This window comes from Ruditapes philippinarum, unplaced genomic scaffold (genome assembly GCF_026571515.1).
Source record: "Ruditapes philippinarum isolate M1 unplaced genomic scaffold, ASM2657151v2 ctg1349_1_1_1_1, whole genome shotgun sequence".
NCBI lineage: Eukaryota > Metazoa > Mollusca > Bivalvia > Venerida > Veneridae > Ruditapes > Ruditapes philippinarum.
The window spans coordinates 485,782-494,861 of record NW_026852031.1 but is presented as its reverse complement, the minus strand read 5'-3'; positions in this window follow the sequence as shown (position 1 = coordinate 494,861).

Genomic DNA, 9,080 nt, shown 5'->3' with positions numbered 1-9,080 from the left:
CATTATATAAGTACTCTTCATTTACAAATCGCCATTTACACATTCTATTTTTTATTATACGTTTTTGAAACAAGATACAGTCCTCTATAGTTATTAATTACTTGCTGTTATTCAATCATAGTGAACCGACATATTTGCTATAATATCTCAAGTCTGAAATGTAAACATTGAAAACGCTATAATCAATTGATGTATTGAATTAAAATATAAATGAAATACAATTAACACCAAACATGCTTAGATAGACAATACACTCGCTGCATTTTCAATGAAATTAACAAAAATATTGCTTTTAAAGATACGTTACACAATTCAGACTTTACATGTATGCAGATATAAAAGTTTTAACTGTAGTGCATGATTTTAATGATTTAATGCATCAATTCACATTATAAGATAATTTAATTATTAGCATACAGATGTGGTCAGATGTGGTCTTCACGTCGTCGCCCTATTCTAAAAATGGTGTATCTACAATTTCCTCTTTTTTGGGAAAAAGGGGTTAAAGGTTCAAGACTTTGTAACTTTTGTTTAATAACTCCTATCAGTGTGGACTTCTGGATTGGTATTATTTATGTCAACATGTGATGAAAGCACTTTGTTATATACCTTTATAATTTGCAGTAATTGAAAAAATTAAAAAAAATATTTGGAGATAGACCAAAAATGTTTATTTTTAGATAAAAAAATTACTCTAAAAATGAGTTTGCGGAGATATGACAAAGTAAGGCTAAAATTGTAAATTCTTTTTGAGTTAGCATTTTTTAAGAGTAATAATTTTACTATAGAATATAAGTCTATTTTTATATTCTAAAGAACATTTTCAGCTAGAGTGGTTGAACCGCTGACACTGAATCACTTTATCTTTGAAAATTACTTTGTCAAAGTGTAAATTCATTCACGTGATCTGCATCTTGGGCCTTTTTCGATAATGACAATATAAAAGTGTGCCATAAAAAAAAGAAAAACAAGCATTTCACAAAAGTTTTAATCAATGAACTTGCTAAAACAAACTGACATATTTTGTACCATTATGAAAAATGAAATTATTGTAACAATCTCTAATATTGTGATTAAATGAATACATATCCAAATTATATTACCAAAAACTTTTTTTTAATTCACACAATTAAAGTCAATACCACATGCATTTATACCGCCTCTCAAAGTCTCAAGTATTGTTTGTGGTTTAATATCAGCGTATGAAAAAATATCTTAACAATCTTTCAAGATTGCAAAATCGTCGTTTTCAAGATTTTACATCCAGTGAATTTTGCGATCTCCCATTTTGGTGTTTGTCGAACAACGTAGATACTGGACATTCTAATAATATCGTCCATGAACAGGCTAAATCAAACCGAGCCGGCAACATTTTAGATCATGCCGTATTGTGCTTTAAGAATTCTGCTATTATCTAATAAATATGTAATCATTGGTGACCCGGAGAACACTGAAACACGCATGCAAACTTAAAATCTATGTTTAGACAAGACAGTGGTATTCCGATCCTATTGGAATGTTAAATATCTAAATCTTTTGTGAATATCTTAAGACTTGAAACAATGATTTATCTGAAACTGATGGCAACTCAAAATTTCCCCACAGACTTGATGTTGTTGATATAAAATTCCATAGTTTTGTGGAAGTTCTGCTAACTGCAGTCACAAGTTCTAAGAGACAACATTTCTGTAAGGACAACGTCTGAAAATATATGTAAGTCTGACCGGAAATTGACAAAATAATAGCATTAACAATTAAACAACAACAATGTTCGATACTCCAAATAGTTCATAAGAATATCCGAATATGGTTATCCGAAATTATGTGATTGTCAAACTTTGAGAAATATATATAAAAGAATCATAATACGATGAAACAAATACTAATGCAAAATATAAATTCACTTATAAAACGTATAAAAGCTAAAATATATTACTTACATTCTTCAGAAATCATTTTTTAAACTGTTACTTTCCTAGTTAGATGGCTGATTTAGATACGATTATTGTTGTTATCACTGGAGTTAGAACAATTATATTGTCAGGCCCCTTCAGGTCACATGACATATATTTTTCAACTTGATTGGCTGGCACGAAAGATTAGCCTAAAAGTGTTACATGTGTTGGAGATACGACGAAAAAAGGCTAACAGCAAAGCTTTCCATTGGACATAGAACAAAATACAGACGCTATATCTATTAAAGTATGACGCAAATCTTTACATGTTTTGTTTTGGAGATAGAACAAACTAATACTAAAATAAATGTGCAGTTATCTCATTTTTGGTAAAAATGGAGTTAGGACATTTTTAGGAAAAGGCGACGACGTTGACTATGTTACAATATATTATCATTATTTTATCACTACAAAAGCAAATGTTAATGTTGCTGTTACATATATCCTTCTGCTCAAATGTCCATCATTTGTACAGCGAAATTAAATAAATGTCAATATGATATTAAATAAATTCAAATTGAATATACTTTATATCAATTTTTTGATATAATGGGATAAGAAAAACAAACTGCCATCACTTTTTGGAAAAAAAAACTTTTTAAGATGAAGTTCAGATATTTAAAACAGCCTTTATTTGACCGTATTCGCTTCTCACAGTCTTATATCGTTTTGCAATTCCTGTATATTCTTTTGAATTTGTTTACTTGCTTCAGATATCTTTCCTCTTTCGAGCATATCAGCAATGATGCCCATTATGTCAAGAGGAATGCTTACAAAAAGAAGAACTGGACCGGCGATTTTTGCGACTTTCGTCACTTTATCTAAAACATTTGCGTCCTTTGTCGCAATCGCTGCAGCCTTTTGCTGTTCCAGCTAGTTTGAGAACTGCATTTACTTCCTTGGTAGTTATTACTCCGATCTGTGCAGCTTTTTCTAAAAATTGAATGGTATTGTTAAAATTTGATGCTAGTGCTCTAATAGTTTTAGCGGCTGCTTGCAATCTTTCTTTAGCTCGTTGATCTTTTTTTATTACTTCAGATGCAGTTTTCATGAGATCAGATTCATTGAAATGTTTAACAAGTGAAAGGCCAGCAGAAGCGGCCGCGCTTGTTCCACATAAAATAGCCATTCCTGCGGCTACAGGTGCACTTGCTCCTGCGTGTAAATGGTGTTGCAATTGTACATACAGCAGAAGTAATGCCAGCACAAAGAGATACCACCTTTGTGACCAGATTTGCATGTCTGGCATTCTTATCGACTTCATCAATTTCAGATTTTATTTTCTTTAAGGTAGTTAAGGTCTCTTCTCTAACTCCGAGGAATTGTGAAATTTCTGACAGTATTGAATCCATCTTTTATCTGAAAAAGTAATAAATAGCTTTATTAGCAAAAACATTAGAAAATATTCATTTCGAAATATTGAGTAAGCTCGCAACGTCAGATGATTTAGTAATTGGAGTTTTAGGAGAGAACCAACAATACGCCTGACATTTATAGTTTTCTTAACAGTTTGGTTTAAAATACGAGGAGTTATCCAGAAGCAGTGGAACACATCTAATTAATTTCTTATTAATCGTGGTAAACTACCGGAAATTCACAAACATTTATGTATTCCACATCGATATTTAATAATCAAATAATTTCGAAATGACATACAGAAGTTACAGTAACCAAATTAACGTGCTCGTAAGGGATGTGCCCGACACAAAATTTCAAACAACGTTTTTGTTTTTCTACTAATATAATTTCAAAATCATTCTATACTATAGAAAATGTGTATTAATTAAAGACGTAACACCATTTGCGGTTGTACAAGTTACTCAACTTGTTTTACGTGTATTCAGTTTTGATTGTGAGCAGTAAAACGATACTACGAAAAAATGACATCGAAAGATAAAATGAATCAAAAGACAGTTATTCAATTCTGTTTAGACGTGTGCATACTGCAGGTCAGGTGTAGAACTATTGAAACGATCAGAGTTAACGAAGAAGAAACCCGTTGTTCGGTCGTCAGTGTACAAATGGCACATACGGTACAGCCGAGGACGAAAAACATTACTGTATGATGACAGATGCGGCGGTCCAGTGACAAAAGCTAAGGAAAATGACGAAATAGTGGTAGTTATTACGCACCTGTCAGTGAATTAAAAGGCGAGTTAAAAGGCAAACACTTTTTGTAATCAAATGAATGAATCGTCTCCGGTGATTAGAAAAAACTTTTATTTACCCCAACTTCTCTTTAAATATTTATGTCACGTTGTACTTTAACGTCAGTATATAACGCATATATAAATTATTTACTATGTCTATTAATTGAATTCTAAAATATTTTGTATGTTATCTTAATGTTATATACATGCGCACAAAACTTGTGATTTTATTAATAATATATATCTTACAGTTACACTATTGATGATTTTACGTATGGTATGATTAATTACATATTAACGATGTAATACATGAAATATTTATTAAAAGTGAGAATTTTATTATTCATACACTGATTAATGCGACTATTGACCTATGTTCTAAAAATGATTCTTTCATAAAACACGCAGGTTTACATTAAAGAGGCAGAAAACATGTATTAACAGAAACATTCAAACGAGCAAGCGCTACTGTTGCATTTTTTAATACACGGCAGATAGGATCGGAATGTGAAAACCGTTCGTCTAAATAAAAAATAAAACTGGCATGAGGGATTCAGCCCAAGACTTACGATTATTACTTTCCAGTCCGTCTCTGACGTGTATAAATTAATTTCCCTAAAGGCCATTTTCTACTCAGAAATGCTTACATATTTTTTTCTCAAAAACATTTTTAATTTTGGTATCTTGTTACACTTTCCAAAAATACTCATTTGTCATTTGATTTTGTTATGTTGACGATCGGTTTAGTTAAAGTGAATAAATATATTGTATTGAAGTCAAAATACTTTTCATAACTGCATGTAAATCATAAAAAAATAAACATCACTTGCAGTTTTCATCTAGGCCATTTGGGTAAAGTGAAATGTGACATCATATTTGACCGTTTTTACACGTGCTTATTTTCAGTGGGCCGATTATTAATTTTCGGCCCCGAGTAGTGACCGTGTTATGCTAAATTAGGGTTTGTAACTCTTATCCTTTTGACGCTAAACCTGTTGTTTAACACAGATGTAAATAAACATGGAGCTTACTATAAGCATGTATATCTATAAAAATTATAACAATATTAGAAATCTTCAACCATTCGGGAACTATTTTGCTTGAAAACTAATGCGCCTGTCATTAGACAATCTTTACGCAGTGATCTCCCCTGAATTTTTCGGCGTTAGTGTACATATAAAGGGAAGTAACCGCTTCAAAAAAGCAGACTACATTTTGGATTTTCTGTGCTGGTGAGTTTACCAGTTCATCTGCAACATTTCAACGTATGATTGATTTGAAGTCTAAAAAATGTCTGGTACTGTAAGACGATTTTAAAATGTTTGGTATTTTAAGACATATTGAAACGCTTGATACAAATTTCAAAAATTTGAATGGATAAGGGTTAAAGATTAACATAGCAATCGTGAATAATTCTTATAAGCATTGGCACACTATTAGTTAAGATTGGGTTTCTACACATCACCAAAAGATGAAATATTCTAAATCATTGAGAGAGTAACTTTCTTCTCCAGAATATATATAAAGTTCTGTGTTTGATTATTGATCATCATTTCTGTTTCTGATGCTATGAATTTTAATTAAGGATTGTGACTTTTATTCCGGGGAACATTTTCAGCAGGGAAGCATGTCACACTGTGAATTAATTTTAGTAGAGTCATTCCTGACAATAATTGACTTTAATGAAAGATAAAAGTTATGAAGAAAACCAAAAAACGCGCGTACACAATTTTTTTCTACTGTGACGGTTATCTAAGCCATAAATTTTGGAATCGCAACTTTTCGGTACTTCAGGAAACTTGATGGAAACGGGTTTAAATCCTACCACTAATATTTAAAAAAACCAACACATTACTGAGATTTCTATAACACAAAATATAACATCTTGGTTCTGATCAGTTCTAATATCGCGCTTTCATTGCTTTTTATAATAATTGTACAATGTATACATTTTCGTCTTTCTGCCTAAGGTCGCAAAACTAAAACTAAAAGTCCTCCTTTATTTAAAATAAGTTTCTGCAGTTTTGAAGTCGACCCTCGGCATGCAATTTCCTTTTTACAGCATGTATATCATTTATATCCTGTTGTAATATCTAAATACTGCATTCCTTACCGTGACCAGACTTATTGAAACAAACTAGCATTATCATTGTCTTCAAATGAATCGAAGTTTTCCAAAGACAAGCTAGCTTGTAATTCATATTCTTTTTTTTCTAAATTATTTAAGAAAAAATAAACAAAAACTAATTTCATATAATAACATATGATTTATCGCCTTTATTCATATTTACCATTTAATTGTCAATATGCCTTTCTTTATTCACACTCATCACACATGAGCTTTGACTTCAACAGACATTTGATTTTTTATAACAATATAAATATCCAATAATCCTTTTGATGTATATCCGAAATCTTTAATCGTTTTTGGATCTAACCCTAACCCTAGATATATTCACAAATGTTCCTTCAAAGGGTTTATTCAGCCTTTCATATTCCCTTTGTTTTGTTGAGTCTATTATTTCTGATAAACTATCCAAATTTTCAGTCTTCCTCCAACTTTCTATTATGTCATTTTAGTCCCTGAGACATGTTATTCAATACTATCTAGGTAATTTATTCTTGATTATTTTTGACAGTTGTTAAATGCTTTAATTTCCACCAATCAATAATTGTATTGTCGAACTGCCGAACAGCATTGTTAATAATCTATTAACTTCGTTTCAAATCATGACTCATTATTAGCATGAGGCATAAACATAATTTGGCTTAAATTACTTAAGGTAGCTCGCTACTTTCCGACCTAAATTTGACAATATCTCAATTCTTGATGATTTTTGGTATGCAAACATATAATATGTGAGCTTTACTTCTGCAGTATCATTTTATAAATAAACAGCGTTACTATGACGTCAAAGCGCCCTCTATCGGTGGCGGCGAAATTGCGTCTTTTTTATCAATAAACCGGTCTGTTCTTATCAATATTCATCCGATTTCCTTCATTTTAATTTTATAATGTTCAGTAAATGTATGTCTTTGTAATGATGTCTTTCTTGAACATTCGCTTAATACTCTGCGATTTTACGTTATTTTCCCTCACGTTCTGACGTCCATATTTGATGCAAATATCGCGCGATATCGCAATAAAGATTGTGAAATAATAAAAAATCAACACGGTGAATTTTGCTATAATTTTTTTAACATGTAGTGAAGTCATAAAAGAAAATATTTATGCAATAAAAATATAGGGTCAACGCGTAAGATATTTTGCTATTACTAGTTGAATATAAAATAAAGGGTGAGTAAAACGTAATGATTTTGTTGACGTCAAATATTTTTCTCAAGGAAATTTTCACGACTTTTTCGATAAATATCATACTGACGGGAATAAAAATGTGTGAAAACCATCAACAACAATAGTATTTAGACATGTTCCGTAAAAATGTTTTTTTTAAAAGTCCTGTCAGATGCCTGCATTTCGATGAATATCTTCAATTATATACATGTACCATAAATCAGGGTATAACTGTCTGCAAAAGTTGGTATCAATCTCTGAAAAACTGCAACGAATGGATATAAATACCTCGAGGACTGAAAGACAATTCAGAATATTGAAAGATATAATTAAAAGGCCACCTAAGTGGAAATTATAAAAACATAAATTTTGCAAAGAATGTCAGAAAAAAAGAATGAAAAGGCTGGTGCAGTCGCAATGTCATCATGTTATGTGTATCTCGGTACAACATAAACTTCCATGTTATCATATGTAACAATTTTGAATTGTATATATCAGTTAGTAGGAACAGAGACATAGATAACATCTATGTCTCTGGTAGGAAATGAATCAAATTTACGTTTCAAAAATATATGATCAACTGGAAGTAGCAACGATTTGTACGTAAGTCATGATTCACTGGTAGTCTTAATTATATTATAAAATCTAGCAGACATTTAATTCAAAATTTTCTACACGTATAAAAATTTATTTTTTATGAAAGCAGAATGCCTCCAGATTCATGCTTATTTTCATGAAAATGTTGAAAACTTCCTCCCACAAAACAATTTACACTGCGTTAAGATCTCATTACATTTTCTAGGGAAAAGTTTATTTTACTTACTAATTTTTTTGTACACAAACTTACTGAGTTATAAATTTTGACCCAAATACCGAGACCACCAATAACGTTATCGATCCTGTAAGTTCACTCATACACATGAAAATATTGAAAAATCAAACGTGTATCGATGGTCTCACTACAAAATGCAGAAGGTACAAATGTAACAACATTGATAGGACGCCATAATACTGATAATGAGTATAATAATATGCAAAAACTAAAGTTGGTTAATTAACATAAAGGAATGTTTCCCTTTTATAAGGACACAAACCACTTTTGGTGTTGAGTCAAGGTTTGTGTGCCTTGGAGACCATACGCCGCTTTTCATGGAATGGACTACCGTGTCACATTGAATGGTCCCTGATAACCGCCGTATGAACACATCTGCGGATGTTTCTAAATTCAAAATTTCACCATTTTCGTGCTTAAATGTTGAATTCTGCATTAGCCGTTGCTAGGGGGCGTGGACGGTAACTTTCACTTTCCAGTACCGTCCATGAACAGGTTCAATCAAACCGAGTCTGCAACATCTCCAATTGTGTCGTGTTGGGCTTTCTTTAGGGATTCTGCTTTTCTCTATTTTAAAACGTTACATTTGGTTGCCAGCGGTGGGATGTACACAACTGCCGGACTCGAGTTGTCGTATCCAATGATTTCCCAGAACAGGATGAGACTTCTCGTAAAGGGAAATAATGTAATGACGTTGGTAGAACGTCATAATACTTAGAATGGGCATAATAACATGCAAAAACTAAAGTTTTTAAATTAACATAAGGGAATGCTTCCCATATATAAGGACACAAACCACTCTAGTAACATAACTAATGTTTGGAATGTACAATATTCTACAAGTGTAC